The 20,192-nt window shown below is 49.2% G+C and overlaps 1 protein-coding gene across 8 annotated transcripts in view; it reads right to left on the bottom strand.

The window, feature by feature from the left end:
- Epb41l1 (erythrocyte membrane protein band 4.1 like 1) overlaps positions 1-20,192 on the bottom strand; it is a 123,812-nt gene that overhangs the window by 88,277 nt on the left and 15,343 nt on the right. For all 8 annotated transcript variants that reach the window (XM_004630877.2, XM_023714765.1, XM_023714768.1 and 5 more), the window contains exon 2: positions 19,323-19,406. The gene's annotated coding sequence lies outside the window, so the exon portion shown is untranslated. The remainder of the gene's footprint in view (positions 1-19,322; positions 19,407-20,192) is intronic.

Genomic DNA, 20,192 nt, shown 5'->3' with positions numbered 1-20,192 from the left:
GAAGAAGAAGAAGAAGAAGAAGAAGAAGAAGAAGAAGAAGAAGAAGAAGAAGAAGAAGAAGAAGAAGAAGAAGAGTAAAAGGATAGATGAACGTGGGCTCAAATCCCAACCCCACTACTTGCTAGCTGAGTTGCCTGCTCTTCTTTTATTTACATATTAGAAGAAGACAATGGGGGGCAGAGCCTAAGAGCTTAGGTCATAGTCCTAGCTGGGCAACTTCATGGTGGGCGAATCATTGTATGAAGCAGTGTTTTCATGTTCTTCTGTAAATCCAGTGTCATCTAGTCACTGGGTATAGGATGAGAAAACTACAGTAGCCTGCTGCTTGCTACGGGGTAAGCAATCAATAAGTGATCCCTATTATTATCCTTAATGCTATGATTGGGGTATGTCTGATTATAATTTTAACCCAGAGCCTCATGCATGCCAGGCCAGCATGCTACCATGAGCTACACAGGTCAGACTTTCATCAGGTAGTAAGAAGGGTCGCAGTCTCAAAGTTCTAACTCTCTCCATTCCCCCATGGAATCATAGAACATTAAAGCTGACAAGGCCCTCATTTAGACAATGAAATTGAGGCCCAAAGAGAAACAACTTTGCTCAAGGTTATAGGGCAAGCTAATGAAAGTTGAACTAGAACCCGGATGTGGGTTCTTGATGCCTACAGACTTATCTCCATCATCAAAACTCTTACTCTCCAGGCAGCCATGTTTCTGCATACATTTAGGGGGAAAGAAAGGTGGTTTTTCAGGCCTCAGAAACCAAAATATCCAACCAGAAAGGAACTAGAACAATCATGCCCTCTCGGCAGGCCAGACCAGAAGCCAGGCGGGGCTCTGTGCTATGGGACCAGGCCAAGTGGGCCAGCAGCCAGAGTGGCGCCGTAGGCACAGCTCAGGGCCCTCTCACCAGCTACATAATAAAGTAATTATGGGATTAGGGATAAAATTAGTCACTTGTGTAATTATTTTCCTTAGAACAAGAGCAGAAAGGACCTTTTTAAAGAGTGGCTCCTTGGCCCTCCCAGGAGGATTCATGGCGAGTCGCAGATGAGTGCACACAGACGAAAACATAAGCACAGAGTAACGGTGGCTCTGTGGCAAGAGGGCACTTGGCTTTCACGATGCAGCCTCACAGTGGAGTATGAGATATGAGATATATGAAGTATGTGTCATAGAATACCCCTGCCGCACTGTCACAGGCACAAAACCTGCTCTCAGGGACCTTTGTCATGGGGAATCTAGTGGGGCAAGCTCTTATGCCCCTCCCCAACCATAGCACATCTGACCTGAACTTCTCAAGCCCTCCCTCCGCCTTGGAGCTTGGTGGTGCCATTCCAGCAGGACCTAGCGATCCATGAATCCAGCGAGCTCCCTTGTACGGGCTGCTGTGCTAGGCGGAACAAGGGGTCCCTCCAAAGATGTCCATGTTCTCATCCCAGAACCTCACACGGCAAAAGGGACTTTTCACGTGATTCAGTGGAGGGTTTGGAGATGGAGAGATAATCCTGGGTTCCTGGAGTGGGTCCAGTGTAACCACCACAGGGTCCTGACCTGTGAGAGAGGGGAGAGGCAGAGGAGGGACAGAACATGTGCGGTAATGTTGGCAGAGGTTGGGGTGGAGGGGCATGAACTAAGGAATGGGAATGTTGAGAGACCCTAAAAAGTACAGGGCACACATTCTCCTCTGGAAATCCTGTAAGGCTAAAATGGTCAGGTTTGTGAAATTCCAGAGTGTGAAAATAATGAATGTGTGCTGCGCTGTTTATGCCATGAAGTGTCTGGGTTAATGGAGCCCTAGGACACTAACGCAGCCACCCAAGGTGGGATCCTTAGAGCCCACCTTCTCCCTCTAGATTGGGGCCCTTGATGAAACCCCTCCTCAAAGGCCAGCTGGGGAGACATCCTGTGCACTGGGACCCAAGCTCCTACCCTAGAAAGATATCACAGGTGGGGGTGTGCAGGAAAGGTGATGGTTCTAAGAAGAAAGGGACAGACCCACCCTTCAGCTCCACTTCATAGACTCAATCCTTCCAACACCTTCCCCTGCCTAGAGATGCCTAATGCACAGACTAACTGAGGAGCCTGGCCTCGGGGAGCAGGGCCATCAGGAGCACAAGCCTGCTTCTGGCCTCAAACTGAGTCACTAGGTAGTCACAGACCAGCCCCTTCTTCTCTCTGGGCCTCACCATGTATCCAGGGCGTGGGTCAAGTGCCAGGGTGAGGCTCACATGGATAGAAAACCTCAGAAAGGCCCTGTGGGTGACTCACTCTCATGATGCCCAGCTTCAGCTGACCTAGAGTGAACTAGGCAGCCCTTCTCTGTCTCCCTCCTACCATCAGTGAGGAACCAGAAAGAGGATAGTGGGGAGCAGCCCCTGCTCACAAGAAATGGGCTCTTCAGACTTGAGAGAAATCAAAATCAGTCCCTGCCTATTCCCCTAGATACAAAGAGTTTGAAGTGCCCACCAGATTGGCAAGTTTCCCAAACGCCTATCTGATATCCACAGCCTCTGCCCCAGTGGACCTCATGTAAAGACAGAAGGAACAATTTGTGTAACATTCATGAGTTCTCCATAATTGCAGAACTGGAAACAACCTGAAAATCTGTGACAGGAGAGGGAATATGTACAGCACATATTTAGCAGCACATCCTATACCCACACAGAAGGCAGTTTCTGGTATGTAGAAAACACAGGCCAGGTCAGAGGACAGATGAGGCAGGGCTATGGCTATGCGAGAAAAGAGTAAAGGAAAACAGGAGGCCAAGCTCTTGACGATACTCAGGAGCCGTTTCCTTCCCCTGTTCTCCAAAATCTCTGTACTTTGTTATTACTTTCATAATTTAAAAAAATATTAAATACAACAATAACTGCAGTAGTGCCCTGAGGGAGTTACACATTGAGCAGTCAGAGAGAAAGGAGATACAGGAAAGGGAGAGGGGGCCAGAGAGCACAGAAGCCAGGGGGAACTAGAAAGAAGCACTCGGTGTTCTGGAGACCAGGCAAAGAAAGCTTCAGGAAGAGTATGATCCTGATGGGTGTGACCCAGAAGCCACTGGTGACCCAGTGCTTGTCCCTCTGCCCACACTGCATTCACAGTGTAACTAATGATCTACCTTCACCCCATTCCCCAACAAGAGATCTGAAAGGGCAGCCCTACCATGGCCAGTGTCCCCAGGAGCAACACATACGTTGTCTAATCAAGCAGGACAGGGAGTAACTGTCACACCCAGCCACCCATGCCCAGCCCAGGCAAATGGAGGGGGCCTCCAAGAGAAGGGCCTACCCGGGACTGGCTAGTGGCTTCAGGATTGTACTCTTCTCTCCTGGTCATATCACCTGTGTTTCTATGGGAACCACATACACTCTGCTACACACACACACACACACACACACACACACGCACGCACGCACGCACACACTCACACTTTTTAGTCCACCCCTTCACCTCACTGAGACATGTCCTTTAGATTTAGAGCCTCTCTGAGGTAAGCTACACAAATGTCACCTCCCCATTGACACATATTCATGCCCCCACTGCACACCTGCCTCCTTTCTTCTCTTGAAAACCCTCCTTTATCCCTTTCTCCACTCACTTCATTCTGGACACCAGGCAAACCCAAGCACAAGAGACAAGGTCACCCAGCAAGTCCTGTCTAACTTGAGTGTCCCATGCTCACCTCCCACCACAGCCACGATGGACAGTGGCCAAGTCCAGGACGCTTGCAAAGCAGAGAGGTGGATGGGTCACAGAGCTGGATGCTACACCAGGCTCTGGAGGCCAATGACCTGAGAAGCCACTTTTGACCCTCAATCTGGTGAGTCAACAAAAAACAGGGCTGAGTCACTCCCAGATGTCTCCCATTACAGCCCCTTCTAAGGAAACTGACATTGCACACAGCCCAAAGGTACGGGTCATTCTCCAGGTCAGCCTGTGGCAATGAGCCCGGCTGGTTCAAGCCAAGGATAGCACCAATTAGGCTGCCCCCTTTCCCAGCAGTGAGCTTAGTACTTTGCTCCATTTTCATTGTCTGAAAAATCTTCATCAAAGGTCCCTGGAGGATCTTGAAAGTGTTATTCAAACATCAGCTCTGACACAGACCTCCCCCACACAGACATCAATTGCCCAAGGCAACACTCTTTCTCCCTGCTTTGGGAATGAGCTACTACTGGGAATAAGCAACATCTAAGGCCAGCATCTAATGTGGTAGCTCAGGACCCCTCCGCAGTATGGATTTTCTTCAACTTCTTGCCTCCTGTATGGCCAAATGAGAAGCCTGTGAGGGTGGCATTATTGTTCCGGTTATAGATGTGGAAATACAGCCCTGCCAACGTCACCTAGCCCACATGGGGCCAAGGTAGACCTGGAACCCAGAACTGCTGAGCTCTTGGGCTCCACTAGGGGCCCCCTCCTATCCCAGCAAACTCTGCTCTGCATGCTGCCCAGCACTGCCTTGTACAGAGGTAGACTGCTTACCATTCATTACTCCTTGGCTGTATTACTGTGATGAGCTGCAGGATGTGGGACTTCTGACAGAGGCTTCAGAGAGCACAGCTTCCCTAGTTGAAAAGACAAAGCAATGCCAAAAGCTGTTTATAGCCCCCTATTTTTTAATCTGCATCTTACAAGGGAACTGGCAAGAGGGAATGTGGTTAGGACACTGCAAGAACCAGATGAGAGCTATTGGTGGGCAGAGAAGAGAGGATCTGGGCTGTATGGTTTGGGGAACCAGAGCCAAAAGGACCAGAAATTTTAGCACAATGATTTCATTTTTACAGGAAAGAAAACTGAGGCCCCAGGAGGAAAAGGGACCTGCCTAATGCAAAGATTTGAGTCTATGGCTATGTTAAGATTCAGTGTGGCTCTCTCAAGTTTTAGGATAGATTTCCTGGACCCAGAAGAATGAAGGGCCTGAAGAGATGCTGCCTGGAATGGATGGATGGATGGATGGATGGATGGATGGATGGATGGATGGATGAGTGAATGTAAGAACAAAGGAACCTATCATCTCAAGATGGGCACTTACGTGGTGCTTCTGTGGGGATGCCAGCCATACTCTGATCTCTCTCCCCATGGAAGGTGTGGGCAGAAGGGAGGTCCTTCCATTCACCAAAGCTCAAGCTCCACCAGGAGCCAATCAGGGCCCCAGAAGGAGGCAGAAACTTTGGTTCCCCTGGCAACTCAGACAAAGGCATCTCCTCAGCACTGCCAGCAGCTGGAATAGGGATGCAGGCTGGAATCCACCAGCCAGGCAGGGCTTGCTTCTCCTTTCTTCAGCAGAAAGGGAACAACCCAGTCCTTTTGGCTTTAGTCTTCAGCCTCCAGTCAAATGGACCCATCTCAGACCAGGAGGCAGAGTGTAGATAGGGTTGGAAGCTTAGAACAAAGGTGAATCCTCTCCCGTCTGCAGGGGCCCACTAGGCCAGGGCTCAGGATGGGTCAGGGACTGGTGTGGATGTTCACCAATTTATCAGCCCAGACTCCTCTGCTGAGGCAGAACCAGCTGTGGAGTCCCAAGGGAGCCTGCGGCTGGATGTGAGGCATCAGGTGCAGGCCCAGAGCAGTCCTACATTGGACCTGTGCAAGCTTCAATCCCTTTCTTGGAGCCTCATTTTCCCATCAATAAGGGGAAATGGACTGGATCATTCACCACCTACACCTCCCAGTTCAGACTCATAATGATAATAGGAGCAGGCAGGAGCCTACCTTGTACTATTTTGGAAAAGTAGCCTAGCCCCATCCAGAGCCTTGGAATACACAGCATTCCACTAACTGGACCAGCCCCTTTTACACACTTCGAATGAAACTGATAGACTCTCCAGTTTTCAAATAGAATCCCTAGCTCCCCAGCCCCAGTCCTGAGGAGGTATACACAATGTCCCCATGGAGGGCCCTCTCAGCCTTCATGGAATCAATCACTCAGAGATTTTGGAAGGATTTTCCATGCCAAGAGTCAGAACAAAAAGAGATTCCTGAGGAAGCTTCTCAGTTTCCAGAAGAATCTAACTACCAACATCAAAATGCACAAGATTCATCCAAATCCTCAGCTCTATAATCCCATCATCCAGCTCACCCTGAGCCCGGCTGTCCCTCACCAGGACCCTGTGAGACAGGCACTCATAGCGGCCAGTTTACAGCCGAAGAAAGAGAATCAGAGAAGTGAACGAACCTGGCAACATCGCATGGTTGGTCGGGGAGGAGAACTCTAAATCCAAGCAGCAGACTCAGGTTGCCCCGTCCTCTGCTCTCACTGCCCCCAGGAATACTATAGTGGCCACCCCAAATTGGAAAATGCAGTTCCCCAAACCGAGCCCTCCCTTTCTGGGCCTGTATGAATAGCTGTCTCAGATGGCATTCTCAGAGAAATCCCAGCCTGCTCCTCTCATCTGGGTCTGCCTTCCCCAACTCCTCCCACCCCCCAGCACAGTACAGCATGACCCCTCTGAGCACACAGAGGCTGAGACCCCAGCTTAGAAAGTCTTTAGAGCCTTAATAGCCCAGCAATGATTTCTAAGCATTGCTTTCAGAAGTCCGAACTTTGCCTGAGCATTAGGGACTGCCAGGATCTGGCACCAGCTCATCTTCACGGCCTTAGCCTCCTGAGGCATCCCCCATCCCGTGTGCCTGAGTGCTCTGGCCACGTGGTGGGTATTTACTCCCTGCCTGATTTTATTCCCTACGAAAAGCTACCATATACTGAGAACCTACTAAGGTGCTCATGTCCCGAGCCGGTCACTCAACCAGCACTCTCTCACCTCCTCACAACTCACTCACTCACTCATCCAGCAAATATTTCCTGAATCCCAACTCTTAGGAGGCTGTAACAGGTGGATCACTATGAGTCTGATCTAGTAGTGAGACCCTGAACACCCTGTAGACCCTTCCCTAAAAATATATAAAGAAAAAAAAAAAAAAAAAAAAAAAAAAACAGAGAAAGTAGCTATGCATTGCTATAAGCATTAGAGAGGAATCAAGAGTTGGAGGAAGAAAACAGTTGGATGGGGTGGGAATCTAATAATAACCTGACAGAGAAAGGGTAAGAAGGCAACTAAGGCTAAAAAGAGCCAGGGAAGGAATTCTAAGCAGGGAGAACAGCATATGCAAAGGTCCTGTGGTAGGAGAGAACATGTTAAATGAACAGAGGAAAACGCCTGTGGCTAAATTAAATGACAAGGGGCTGATAAGATGGCTCAGTGGTCTAAAGCACCTACTTAGAACAAGCTTAGCAAAGCACAGGGACCACGGTTCAATCCCCCAGCACCACATGCCAGCTGGCCCCGCCCCCTGGTGGGCTGAGCTGGCCACACACACACACACACACACAATAAATAAATAAATAAATAAATTTTAAAATAAATTAAATGACAAGCAGGCAGGAATGTGAAAGTAGTGGGGAAGGCAGGGACCAGTTTACTCACGGCTCTGTATGATGAGAAGGAGTTTAGATTTCATTCTAAGAACAAAAGAATGACACTAAAAGACATGGTCAGGTGTGTGTTTTACAAAGATCACTGTGGCTACCACTTGGAAGGGACTGGAGACTAGAGTGCACGTATGCTATGTGTGCCAGGTAACCGGCACGGTGCTGCCGCACAGCAGCCGCTCAATTAATGTGAATTCCTGCTTCCTTCTCTCTCTGCCCTACTCCCCACCCTAGGCCAAGAACATCCTCTTTAACTCCTCCCCCTACTGTCAGTCTACATTGTCAGAACTTATTTCCAATGACACGCAATCTCTATACTCTTATTATTAGACAGGGAGAAGGTGGTCCAGCAAGAGGATGAAGCTTGCCTGCTCTCACTGCGTAGGGCTACGGTAGGGGTAGAACTGGACCCTGGGCTGACCTGAAGATTAGGATACAAGGAGGCGGCAAGCTCTAGAGCCTTCTCCTGGGTTCAGATTCTCTACCTCTGCCTTCCCCATCATGGAGATGCTCAGAAAGTTCAGCTGCCAGCGAATTATGAGCCCAGGGTAAAGCAAGGGGCTGGGAAAAGCCCCTCCTAGGGATACACTCTCCTGCTTGGGTCAGATAAGGGCAGAGCATACTGCAGAAAGAAGAAATTTCCCCTCAAAGACTGGATAGCCACTGAGATATCAGGTGATCCTCTCAACAACAGCAGGAAAAAGTGAGGATGGTAGACACCTTTGTCATTACTGGAGCCTGAGCCCCCAGTGTTTGGTGATTTGCTCAGAGGTAGAGAGAAAAGAGCAGAGTTCTAATCAGAATAATACAACATGACTATCTGGGGAATCACTGGGCTCAAAGTCCCATTATACAGAGGAAGTAAGTGAGGCCTAAACATGGAATGGACTTCCCCGCCATCACATGCTGAGTAAGTGGAATGGCCAGGACAGGGGTCTGCTTTCCAGCTCCCCAGGCTGTCTCTTTAAAAAGGTGGCAAAGGCAGCTAGGGTGAGGCTGGGATTGGGGGGCAGGGGTCAAGGATAGAGTGCCACTGCCTCCCCAGGCCTGCCCTGCCCCAGGTCCCAGCCTTCACATTGCTTGCAGGTGTAGAGAAACCTGCCAAACCAGTCCCTGTGCCAGGGCCAATTGGCAGACCAGTGCTGCAGGGACATAGCTGGGTAAGACAGCAGACACAGAGAGCTGGGGGCGGGGAGGGCACAGAGAGCCTCCTTGTTGGCCTGCCGGCCTGGGCCAGTAGGCACTGCCTGGGGACAGGTGCGGAGCTTGCAGCTAAACTGCTCTATCACCAGGAAGAGGGCACGACAGGACTCAGCAGGCCTCTGTCCTCACGGGAATTTATCAGAGCAGTAAGACAGGAAGCGGGCAAGAGTGGCAAGCCCACGTAGAAGCTTCACCCCACAGCCTCTTCCTCCTGCCCGCCCCACCTCAGTGAGCCTGGCCCAGGAAAGAGCTGCACACATGCCACACATGGAGGGAGGGTTCAGGAGATCTGGGCTCCCAGCATGGCTCAGTGACACCCCGTGGCACTCAGCATAGATTTGGGAGACCTTGCTCTTCTCGAGCTTCTACTATCTCCCTATGGTGAAGTCAGATCAATGAAATAGTTTCTGGGGGTCCTGAAGTTCTGCTTTCACCCCCCCCTCAATCTTTCTATCTCCTGCACAAAGGAAAACATAAGAAGCCACGCCCACCAGCGTGGGGGTCCTGCCTGGACAGGGGCTGCCTGACTAAAACCTGTCCCCTCCACTCTAGTATCAGCTGAAGAAACCAGAGTATGCAAGAGTTGGAAAAGAAAGAAAGAATGTTGAGAAGCCCATCTCATTTCTTCACAGTGCTCAGGACCTAACTTAGAAATCACCCTAGAGTCTCTGGAGGCAACTGCTAGGCAGAAAAAGATCTTGGTTGTCAACCTAGGTTCCAGTGAGCACATGACACATGGGTCAGGCAAGCACCCTACAAATATCAGGGACTGCCTTATATCATAATCAATCTCCTCCTTCAGTAGATTGGGAGAAGGAGGATCAGAGAGAGACAAGGACCAACCTAAGGTCACACAGCAAGGCCCTGGCCGAGATGGAACCACAGCCTAAGCCTGACCCCTAACCCAAGACCTTTAGTGCATGACACTCCTCAAAAAGGGTCACTTTTCCAAATTCAAAATCGTGCGTCCCATCAAAGAACCAAGAGGCACCTTCCTCAGTATCCCTTGGGCACTGCTGGATGATTAAAGGAAGTTCTTCTACTCAGTGCTATTCAGGCGCTGCTTCAGTCTGTCAGGGCTGCTCTAACAAATACCATAAATGCGATGACTTATAAATAACAGGAATTTGCTCCTCACACTTCAGAGACTAGAAAGGCTAGGATCAAACTGCCAGCAGATCTGGTATCTAGTGAGGGTCATTCCTGGTTCACGGATGGCACCTTCCAGTAGTCAGCACATGATGAAAAAGGCAGGCTGGCTCTCTGAGATCTCTTTTATACAGGCACTTGTGTCACTCACCACAACCCAATCACCTTCTAATGGCCCAAGGAGTTCAAGCTTCAACAAATGAATTTGGGGGACACAAATATTCATAGCATGTAGTTCCGTGCAGTGCTCACCTCTGTACCCCAGGATATGGGACAGTGCCTCATACACATTAGGCAATGAAGATGCATTGCTTGATGGAGGAGCAACTGGGGGCAGAATCCTTTTTTAGGCCCAAGGACCACAGTAAAGAGTGGGAAAGTGGGAAACAGACAAGAAGAACTTTTAAGTCTGGCCTGGCTGAGGTATCGAACAAGCAGGGACACTACTGGCCCAGAACCCGGGTGCAAACGTGAGAGACAGGTTGTTATCAATAACAAAGTATGCAGACTTTAAAGTCTGCATGTCTTCCTGTGACTTGGTAAGACCACCAAGCCTGTCACTCTGTGCTTGCTTACCTTCCAAAATTTCAGGTGAAAACTCAGGGTGAGCAATAATGTCCCTACCAGGGTGGCCAGACCCAGAGGTCAACCGACCTCCATTGTACCTCAGGCCAAGAGGTAAACTCCCAGAGCAGGAAGACCTGAACTGAAATCAGGCAGAAGCCACTTGGCCTCTCTTAAGTCTCAAGACCATATTTGTAAAAAAAAAAAAAAAAAAAGACCACATTTGTAAAGTGGAGATGGGGGGCCAGCCGGATAGCTCACTGGACTAAAGGGCAGGGCCCAGGATCAATCCCCAGCATGCTGTGCGGGCCCCGCCCCAGCTACTGAGACAGGGAGTGGTGGCATGCGCCTGTAACCCCAGCACTTGGGAGGCTGAAAACAGGAGAATCACTACAAGTCCGATCTCTGTAGTGAGACCCTGTAGACCCTGTATTAAATACATTAAAAATAAAAAATAAAAGTGGAGACAGTGCCACCTAGCCTAGCTCCCCTGAGGAACATTCTGAAATGCCTACACAGCAGTGATGAATGGGACACATGCTGTAAACTGCCAAGTGCTGAGCAGATATGACAGATTACGAATGCCACCACCAGCCTAGCTGGCCCCTATAGCATCCCAATATCTAAATATCAATTACCAACTGGGCATAGTGACGCACATCTGTAATCCTAGTACTAGAGACTGAGGCAGGAAAACTGTGAGTCCAAAGCCAGCCTCATCTACATAGTGAGTTCTGGGCCATATGACAACATAGCAAGAACCTATCTCAAAAACAAACAAAATCAATTATCATCACCAGGATATTTTAATAGCATAGTGCTATTAAGCACTAACTATGTGCCAGGCATAGAGTCAGGCACGTTGCCTGAATTCTTTCATCTGGATCCATTAACTTTAAAGTGGGGACCATTATTGTCTCCATTTTACAGATGGTAAGACCAAGCTCAGTGAAATGAAGCAACTCATTTAAACTTCAAAGTGGTAGAGAGGGCTCTACACACAGCTTGGTCTGAGTCTGGGTAGAGCTTGAGCTCTTTTTAACTACACTCATCTACTAAGGCAAAAGCATGTCACTTTTAAGGGGGCCCTCCACATTTGCCAAGTGCTCATCTGGCCCAGAGGACATGGTCACTTCACTGACAGGACTAGCTGGTACTGTTGTTCCTAGTTGACAAAGAAAAAAATTGAGCCCTCAGGAAATCTTAGCAACCGTATTTCTCAAATCATTGATGATTTAAAAAAAAAAAAAATCAAGAATACAAGCTGAGAGGGGTGGGGAGTTAGCTCAGAGGCTTAAGTGCCTGCCTGGCAAGTGCAAGTTCCTGAGTTCAATAACTGGTAAAAAAAAAAAAAAAAAAAAAAAAGAATACAAGCTACACAGCTATGATCCCAGAATTCAAGGGGCTGAAGCAGGATGATCTCTGCAAGTTTGAGGGTAGTGTGGGCGACACAATGAGTTTGTCAGCCTGAACTACACAGCAAAACTGTCACAAAAAGAAGTTAGGAAACAAAAGACTGTGGAGAGTGGATTCAAAAGGGGAAGCTGGAGCACAGGACGGGGAGGGGCCCACTCAGATCATCCATTCAGACCCTTTCTAAAACCTTCTCAGCTGGTTCCTGAACCTACTATGAAGAAGGTATGTTGGCCTCTCTGGCTTTATAATGCTTCCCGCACTCCATGGCAGTTGCTGGCTGGAGCCAGTTATTTTCCCACTCTCCACATAGCAAACAAGACCACTAGCCTTGGTCAATAACAACTTCTAGAGGCAAACACCACTTCCTCATGCCAAAACTGAGCCCAGTAAGGGATTATCCGTATCCTCCCTTCCTGTCATCCCCAACTCCAGGGAGGCTTGGCAATAAAAGGGCTGCCAGCACTTTGACTTCCTGGGCAATGCCACGAGAAATTTGGTTCTGACTTTCTTCCAAACAAATCCCTCTACATTTTGCCAGGAGTTTGGTCCATGTTACAGTCCTAAGGCACCTTGGTCTAGGCCCCATGGAGCCTCCAACATAGGGACCATCCCTGTATCTATTAAGGAATGAGACCCTATTGAGAAAGGGGTAGGGACTGGTTCAAAGTCAGGCACAAGTTCGTGAGTGGAAGAGTGAGACCTTCAACAACCCCCTGCATGCACAGCACCTCCATGGGCCCTGCCTGCACAGTCCCAACCATACCCAGCTCCAACCTGCCTCCTCACAGACGCCTTCTCTAACACCCCAGACCAGCCTGCCTCTCTTCTCTGAAATAGGGGAAGTTGGGGTAATTCCACTTGGTAAACCTTTAGTCTACACAGCTCCCCAGCTGATCAGGGAAATTTCTGTGGCCCAGATAAACTGTAGGATCACTCTTTTGAGCTCTACAGCCTAGTGGTTAAATTCTCACTGCAGCCTGTAGGTTTATCCAGCTCCATCAAATTATGAGGGGTGTGTGTGTGTGTGTGTGTGTGTGTGTGTGTGTGTGTCAGTTTCTGATCTGCCCACTGGGGATAATACTATTACCTGTCTCTTCGGGTAAGGATTAAATAAAATTAGGTGAGACAGACATAAATCACTTACAACCATGCCTGCATGGAGTAGGGGCTTAATAAATGGTTATTGGTTTTTATGATTAGCTCTTAATAACGTTACCAGTGGCTTTTACCCTGTGATCAGTCCAAGGCCAGGGCAGCAATGTCAGGGGCAGCAGACTGACAAGAGCCACTGGGGTGGTGACATAAGGATGAGCCTGGTTTGCAAGCAAAACAGCTAGGCTGCATTTCAACTCTACCAGGCCCACCTTGTGCCCAGAACCAAGGATTCAGATACGGAAGGCCAGCAGGAAGAGTGATATTGGAAAGTGGGTTAAGATTGGACATCCCCTGGATCAAGGGCTGTGCATGGATGATCTACCATTGTTCCTCCTATTTAAAATTCACCGGTGTCTCCCTGGGCTGCCCAGGCCGGTCTCAAAACTCCTGGGCTCAAAGGACCCTCCTGCCTCAGCCTCCTGAATAGGTGGAACTACAAGTGCCTGCCACTGTGCCAGGTTTTCATGCCCTTCTGAATCAAAGTCAACCTGTCCGCTTTGCCCGTTCTTAGGGACGGTTTCATATCCTCCCAGTTAGCTGTCGTTTCCTAGGCAGTCACTCTGCTCCTCACAAACCTGCCTAGGACCCCGCTGGGTCCCTCCCTAACACCAGTAACACTGTCTTGTTCATGCTTGACTCTTCCTCTGAGTCTCTGCACTACGGGAGGTCAGAGGTTGGCTGCGCATGCTGATGGCCAGTGCCTCAGCATCCCCAGAGGTAGCACAGCAAGAGAATGGGCACTCCATCAAGCTTGCCTTAATGAACCCAGGGTTGGTAAGATGAAATAAAAACCCATCCTAACTCTATAAAACTCTAATTCAATTGCCCTGGATGAGTCACTTAATTTTTCAGGACTCATTTCTTTATCCGTTAAATGGGGATCATTATTCTTGTCCTGCTTCCTTCTCAAGGCTACTGAGAGAATCAAACGGATGTGCTTTATAAGATGCTACCTTCATTAATACACTTACTCAACAATGTATGTTAAGTACCTACGTGTACAGGGCCTACTCTAACATAACAAAAGTTATTCTTTTTTTAAAATGGCATCATTGGGGCCGGGGAGATGGCTCAGTAAAACAAGCGCTTCCCTGGCAAGCGCAAGGGTATGAGTTCAATCCCCAGTTCTGGAAAAAAAAAAAAGACATCATTCATATGCCATAAAATTCTGTTTTTTAAAATTTTTTAATTTTTTTTATGCACCCAAGGATTAAACTCAAGCCGTTGTGCTTGCCAGGAAAGCGCTTATTCTACTGAGCCATTTCCCCGGCCCCCATATGCCATAAAATTTACCATCTTAAAGTATGCAATTTCAGTGGCTTTTAGTACATTTATGGAGTTATACAACCATCGCCACTAATCCCAGGAGCCCAGCTATCCTTAGCAGGAGTCCCCAGTGCTCTTAGGAATCCAGGACTCTGGTTCTGGTTTGGCCCAGGTGTTACTTTCCTGGGAACCTAGGACTCTTCTTAGAATTTTTCTGGTACTAAAGTAGAACACAATAAAAAAAAAAAAACACTAAGTGCACATCATGTTTTAATTAGTGAAACAAAGTTAGAGGTCCTCCTGAGAAAGGGCCCACCCCATCAGCCTAGCCCCAGCCTTTTCCAAGACCTGCCTCTCCACCTTCCCTAAGCGCAATGGTTTGCTGACCCTAGCCTCAGTTTTCCCATCCACTGTATAACAGGGTGAAACCCATGCCACTGACAATCCACAGAGGTACCCCCTAATCTTGCCAACCTAGTAGGAAAAAAAGGCCCAGTCTGGTACCTTAGAAAGACTGGCAATAGCTGTAGATTGGGGCTGGATTTGGGGGACCCTCAACTAGAGAAGTGGTGAGTGATACTATATTCTGCAGGGCTTAGGTGGCCTAGGAAGCTCTCAGCCACAACCCACACATACTGGGACAGAGCAGAAAGGGAGTCCTGGAGCTGCGGAGGGGCTAAGGCAGCCCAGAGGCTGTCCCAGTAGCTGTCAGCACTGGGCAATAAGAAGGAGATCAGGACTTCTGGATAGTGTGAAGCTGCTCTACTCTGTCACTTTTGCTAGATGACCTTGGAGAAGTCACTTACCTTTACTGGGCCTCAGTTCTCCCATCCACAAAATGGGATAATTACATTCTTCCTGCTTTGTCTCTCAGGATTATGGGAAAATTGGAGAGATGATGAAGTGAAGAACATGTATATGAAAAATACAAAGGACTTGGGCTTGGTGCAAGCCAGATGATAAAGGGCCGTGGGGTTGAAGAACCTCAATGGGATAGTTCCCCTGGAATTACTACCTCTCCAGAAGGAGTGCGGGACATCCTTCTGTGGCCGCCAAGATGGCCACCCTGGCTCTTAGGCAGGCAGTAAGCTGGGTGTGAGAGAGGAAGAGCAGCCACAGCAGCCAGAGTCAGGAGAGGGATGAGTGGGCAAGGGGAGAAGAGGGGAGTGCAGTTTTCCTAGCTGAATCTTCTGCACATCGATCCCTGCTTGAGAAGACAATGACACAGCCGCCTTCCATGTGAAAGTTGCAATCATGTCATTTTCCTCATCCAAAGCCTCAGCTTTCTTACCTGAAAAATGGAATGATGGAAGTTCTAGGCATGCTTAAATTCATCTCAATAAATGTGGCTGTCATTTTTCCATCTCTGAAACCAAGCAGGCTCCCAGGGCCAACAGCATACCCTTCCCCCAATTTTCCATCTGAGTTGCTGGAGAAAGGCCCAAAGCACCTTAGGGACAGAGCCCATGGGTTAGCTGGGGGAGGATGTCTCCGCTGGTCAGAGGCTCCTTCTCACCCCACAGCTGCTGGGATCCTTTCTATCCCCGAGTTCTGCGCTTCCAGAGGGAGGACAGACACCTGGCTGAAGGACCAAAGGGAGCACTTTTTCCCTGCTAGCCACAGCCAGCAGGGGAAGGAAACACCAGCACCTGTCAAGGCCCACAACTCGTCCACCGCACAGAAGAGGCCTGCCCTCCTCAGGAGAAAGGAAGCAACAGGGCACCTGTGTTCAGCTGGAGAAGATCAAACCCATCCACACTTCTGAAGAGAACAGCATGGAAGGAAGAGGCACCTGCTGTGGGGTCTGAAAGCACAGTTGGCCACAAGCCCCAACTCACCCCAGCTCTCCAGCTCAGGTCAGGTGGAATGACCCCTACATCCCCCTTCCCTGCCTGTTCCCAGACAGCTCCCTCACCCTAGGGAGCCTCCACAAGCGTCCCCCCCTCCCTTATTCCCTCTACTCTCTCTTCTTTTTATTTTTTTTTATTTTTGCAGAACCGGGGATTGAACTCAGGCCCTTGCGCTTGCCAGGGAAGCGCTTATTCCACTGAGCCATCTCCCCGGCCCCTCTACTCTCTCTTCTGAACCCTGATGGCACTTTGCCTGCCCTTCACAATAGCAATTCACCTACATCACCAGCACACTTCTATACGTTTAGCCCTCCTCTGGGGTAACAGGTGAGGACAATGAGTTCCTTCGCAGGTTCTGGAGTTGGGCAGACCTGAACTGAAACACTAGGTTTGTGGTTTCTCAGCCATGTGACCCTAAGGCAGGCACTTATCCTCTCTGAGCCTCAGTTTGCTCTAGAAAATGGGTTCAATAACATCACCTCCTCCACAGAGCTGTTGCAATTAAATGAGATAATATAGCTGAACATGGTGGCACTCAGCTATAATGGGATACTGAGGCAGGAGGATTTGAGGCCAGTTGGGTAACTTAGTAATTTAGCAAACTTCTGCCTCAAAATGAAAATTTAAAAAAAAAACAGAAAACTGGGGATGTGGCTCAGTGAAAAAAAGGTCCTTGGTTCACTCCCCAGTGCCAGGGGCATGAGAGATGGGGCACAGAGTCACTTGCACAAAGGGAGAGATCAGTAGCGTAACATTGGTCACAGAGATTTTCCAGGCAAGCTCATGGATGATATGTCTTTACATCTCCAGAAACATCCAGCACAGCCCTGGACCCTGGATGGATGGGCGGATGGGTGGGAACAAAGGCAGATCCATGGGTAGTGTGAGAAAGCCCTTCCCAATAGGCAGATCCGTGCAACCTTGGGTCTCACTACCCCTGCAGGTCATGAGCTTCGTGTCACAGTGGCATGCAAGTGGAGGAAGGACAGCTACTTGGTCTACTGAGCAGGGGTAGAAGGCATAGTGGGCACAATGTGGGCTCTGAACCTAGATTCCTTGGGCTTCAGTCCCAGCTCCTCTTCTTACTCAGTGTGTGGACCGGGCTGCACCTGAGTTTTCACGTGATGCTCTGACACTCAGAAGGGCAGTAAGAAGGCACTGGGGGAGGTGGAAGCAAGTCCCGGCCCAGCCTGGATAACTTAGAAACTTAGTGAGATCTTGCCTCCCCCAACAAAAAGCCTCAGAGACATAGTTAAATATGAGGGCCTTAGGTCAACCTCAACCCAAAAAACAACACAAAACAAACAAACAGAAATAGAATGCAGATAATTCACCCACATTCCACATTCAGACAGGGACATGGAGTCCAGGGCCGCAGAGCAAGTACTCGAATGTGGGGCTTTGACCTGCAGGCCAATGGCCTCTGCTGTGCCAGGCTGCCTATGAAGATCTGTTCCCTCTCGTACTTCCTATCCCTTCAGTAAGCGGATGGTGGTTCATACCTGGAGTCTCATCTTTCTTGGCTCTGAGTCCTGTGGAGTTGCCTGCCTCTAAGCCAGGCTCCTTGCAGGGCTTTGGGGGAGGGGTGCTGGAGGAACATGTGCGATAAGTGTACAAAACGACCTCTGCCTCCTCTTCTCGAACCCTCTCCCCTCTCGCCTAACACACTGCCCATATGTCAGAGAATGGCCAGGCAGCCCCCTCCTGGGAACTTCGAATCCATCTCCTCTGTCGGGGCCGCACTATGGCTGTGGACAGAGGCTGCCTTGTTCCCTGTGCTTCCTGCTCAGAGATCTCCGCGGGGCTGTGTCCTGGCAGGAAAGAGGCAAATCACTCTTTAACTGGAGCTAAAAGCACCCCTACCCCCTCTACCCAGGAATAACGTGCTTCCAGCTTTGTTCATCATTCATTCTACCTGCCCCAGACTAGCTCAGCCCTGCCCCACAGTGTCCCAAAGTCACGCCAGTGTGCACACGTACACACACACACACACACACACACATGCACGATCAATCCCCTCACATCTATTCAAAACGAAAAACCAGAGGATTCTAGAATGATAATATCATGTCCCTGGCAGTGATGTCTTACTAAGAACACCACAATGACATTTGCGTGTTACTTTGTAATTTTTCAGCCAATATAAGTTCCCTGGCTTGGTTCCTTCTCTATAGCCTCTTCTTGCCAGAGTCACAAGGGCCAGCCAAATAGCTCAGCAGATTAAAGAGCCTGCAAGCTGTCTCAAGGGCCGGGGGTTCAATCACCCAGCGGGCTGGCTGTGCCGGCCCCGTCCCCAGGGCATGCTGAGATGGCAATTGAGACTGGGCATGGTGGTGCACACCTGTAAACCCAGCTCTTGGCAGGCTGTAAACAGGTGGATCACCACAAGTCCTCTCTAGTAGTGAGACCCTGAACATTTTGTAGACCCTTCCCTAAAGTACAAAAAAGTATAAAAATAAATAAAATAAATCAATAAAAAAAACAAACCAGAGTCACAGCACAAAGCAAAGGAAGGTTCCAAGATAGCGTGATGGTATGCGCCTGTAATCCCAGCACTTGGGAAGCTGGAAATAGGAGAATCACTACAAATCCAATCTGTGTAGTGAGACCCTGTAGACCCTGTAGACCTTGCACTAAATAAAAAAAATAAAAAAAAGGAAGTTTCCATGGCTTTGTTTGGGAATTACTGAGGCCTGAGGAATTAACAAATTACAGTCCCCAGACCTACCCCAAATTCAACAGAAACTATAGCCCCTTGTGTTATTTTGTACTTTGAGATTCTTGGCGTTCATTTGAAAAGTGGATTCCCCTGCTAGAAAATTTGATTAAAAAACAAAACAAAAAACAAAACACCATTAGTCCAACCCTATCTTCTCCTAACTCCTACCTGGATAATGAATAATGACCCTGAGGCCAAAAGAAAGGGACATAATAGCAGTCAGTGGCTGAGCCAGATGGAAAACATTCTCCTAAGTCTACTCTACACCTGGGAGCTGTTTACTAAAAGAAAGCAAGGCACCAGGGCCTGCCAATCTGGCTTCCCAGCCTGATACCATTTGGTGCCAGCCTTGGTGGCATGGATAAGCAACACAGAGCATGCTGTCAACAAAAATGCTTGGTGAATGTGCTTTTCAGCTCTTACCTCAAAACAAGCCTGAACCAAGGAGGGCCCTCAGCACTGTCCCCTTTCTCAACACCCCCAGAAACCTGAGGCCAGATCAACCCTCAGCCACCCCAGCAGTTAAAACACATCCAAATCGAGAGCCTGAGGGCCTGAAGGCCTCTTTGCCAGACCTCAGCAGAAGCAGGAGACTCTGGAGCACTCAGCCCTCCTCGGTGCGCACCGGCTCCCTGGAGAAGACGTCCTCAGCCAGGCACCTGGAAGGAGGAGACAGTGTTAACTCCTCCACACAAGCCCTAGGCCCAGTGTGGGCTGGCGACTGAGAGGCTGGCATTGGGCTCTGGAGGGACTTCATGGAAGTTGCTGAACCTGTTACACAGAAGAGCCGGCCATGAGACTGAACACAGCAAGAGGGACGGTAATGAATCTGAAGCTGCAGTGGCCCACAGGGGCCAGGCCTGAAAGGGCTCTGGGACACCCAGGGGAAGGTGAGCAAGGGAAACCACTGAGTCTCAGTCTCAGGGTACAGAAGGGACTGCAAAGGGGCAACAGGGGCTCTGAGAGAACCAGCCAGTAGGTAGGACAAAGGTGAGACTGGGATGGTTGCAGAAGAGACGAAACAAGATTTCAGAGACACTCAAAGGTGGTAGCCACAGACCCTGCTGATGCACTGCATGGAGGAGGCTGAGGGATAGCAGGGACCATACCCTTGGAGCTTCCTTCCACGTCAGCCCAGTGGTCTCTAGCACCCAGGAGAAATTAGACTCATTGCTTTCTCAACCTACCTATCCTGCCTTGATCTTCCCCTCTGTGAAATAAATATGGTTGAACTTGGTGATCCCCAAGTCTTTTTCACTGTAGTACTCTGGTCTGGCAGTTTTTGCACACGGTATTTAAGCTCTTTGCCATCTCTTTTCAGCCCCAACTGCAGGCCTGGGCTGGTATGCAATGGACATGAGAATTACAGGTAAACATCTCTGAACTCATACACACAGGAGAATCGATCTCCAGGAGGGAAAGAAATTTAAAAAAAGAAGGAGGGG

The sequence above is a fragment of the Octodon degus genome, unplaced genomic scaffold, assembly GCF_000260255.1.
Source record: "Octodon degus isolate 3935 unplaced genomic scaffold, OctDeg1.0 scaffold00037, whole genome shotgun sequence".
Classification (NCBI taxonomy): domain Eukaryota; kingdom Metazoa; phylum Chordata; class Mammalia; order Rodentia; family Octodontidae; genus Octodon; species Octodon degus.
The sequence above is the reverse complement of the archived record's forward strand: the minus strand, read 5'-3'. Positions and strand labels throughout refer to the sequence as shown.